This window comes from Octodon degus, unplaced genomic scaffold (assembly GCF_000260255.1).
Source record: "Octodon degus isolate 3935 unplaced genomic scaffold, OctDeg1.0 scaffold00022, whole genome shotgun sequence".
NCBI classification, from domain to species: domain Eukaryota; kingdom Metazoa; phylum Chordata; class Mammalia; order Rodentia; family Octodontidae; genus Octodon; species Octodon degus.
In genome coordinates this window covers 20,186,978-20,188,546 of record NW_004524598.1, presented here as the reverse complement: position 1 = coordinate 20,188,546, position 1,569 = coordinate 20,186,978, and the positions used below count along the sequence as shown (strand labels likewise).

General features: G+C 43.0%; 1 pseudogene; it reads right to left on the bottom strand.

Moving 5' to 3' along the window:
* Positions 1–613: 613 nt before the first annotated feature.
* Positions 614–1,190, bottom strand: LOC101579789 (annotated as a pseudogene).
* Between the last annotated feature and the right edge of the window lie 379 nt (positions 1,191–1,569).

Below are 1,569 nucleotides of genomic sequence, written 5' to 3'. Positions count from 1 at the left end.
AAAAATACTATATCTAGTCTGGGTAGATATATTTATTTTTGGTAACATATATTAAGTGGCACTAATTACATGGTTAACTATAAGGTAACTAACATGAAACCACAGAACTGTAACTCTGCCACAGCTGCATGGACTTGGGGCTTCTGGCTGAGCATGTTTTTTAAAAAAACTGTCTGCCCACCCCAGAGCTATGCCAATAACTCCATGAGGAGTAAGACTCTGAAGTGGGGACTCATCAGATTTCCCTGCAACTGACAGATTAGAGGTAGGACATGTTAGTTATAAAGTAGTTACAGCCTAATTCACAAAAGTTTCCAACTGTCTCTTTCTAGAAAGAAGCAAAAAGTTAAGAAATTCTTTGAATTAACGCCTGGTGTGTCAGGTGGAGTGCAGAAGGGGCTGTTAGAGCAGTGTCAGAAGGATCCTGGCACGTCAGATGGGTGGGACATCATTATTAATAATCATTGCTGGCTTCTAAATACTGGAGGCAAGACGACTTCTGATTTATAATCTTAGGTAAATTAAAGATAAATGAAAAAGGCCAGTAATCACACAGTAAGATTAATAAACAGCACTTCAAAATTAACTGCATGAGGGCTGTGCTTGCAAGGTTTCACAAGACAAGGCACCCAGATTTTTTCTTTCCATGCCTGGCTTGCAGAGCAGCTCTCATGGCCATTTCAAAAACCTCTCTCACTCTGTCTTTGGTCTTTGCTGAACACTCCATGTATCCAAAGGCGCCAGTGCTGTTTGCTGTATCTCTGCCTTCTTCAGGTTTTACTGGCTCCTGCTTCATCTTGGCTAACTCCCGTCTTGTGTGCTCATCATTCCGAAGATCTTTCTTGTTTCCACCCAGTATAATGGGTACACTGGGACAGAAATGCTTTACTTCTGGAGTCCATTTTTCTGGGATGTTTTCTAAATAATCAGGGCTGTCAATGGAGAAACACATCAGTATAACATCGGTACCTGGATAGGAGAGAGGCCTCAGGCGACCATAATCTTCCTGTCCAGCCGTGTCCCACAAAGCCAACTCTACCTGCTTTCCATCCACTTCAATATCTGCCACACACTTCTCAAACACTGTGGGAACATATACTTCTGGCAACTGGTCCTTGCTGAAGACTGAGTAAGCATGTCTTACCACAAGCTCCATCACCAACAATCAGTTTCTTTCGGATGGCAGCCATTGCTTACAAATATACTGCAAATGCACAGCCTGTGTAGCAAACTTGTAAAAGTACCTTGAACTTCGTAGGTGATGGCTCGGCGACAATCCCGGAGCCCGGCCTCTTCACGCCAACGACACCTGTCAGTGAGTCGGAAGCTCAGAGACTAGGGTGCACAGCTTCAGAGGCCAAGGCGGACTACTGAGAGAACCGATGGAGGGCAGCAGACTCCTAGGAATCTTGAAAACATAGGGGTATATAGAAAGCTGATGAACAAAAAACAAACTGCACGGAAAATGCTTCAAAGCATTAACAGTTGGAATCCCATCTTTTTGAAAAGTTTCTGCAGATCAAAAGAAATCTCCAACACACTAAAAAGAAAATCCATGAATTGCAAAAA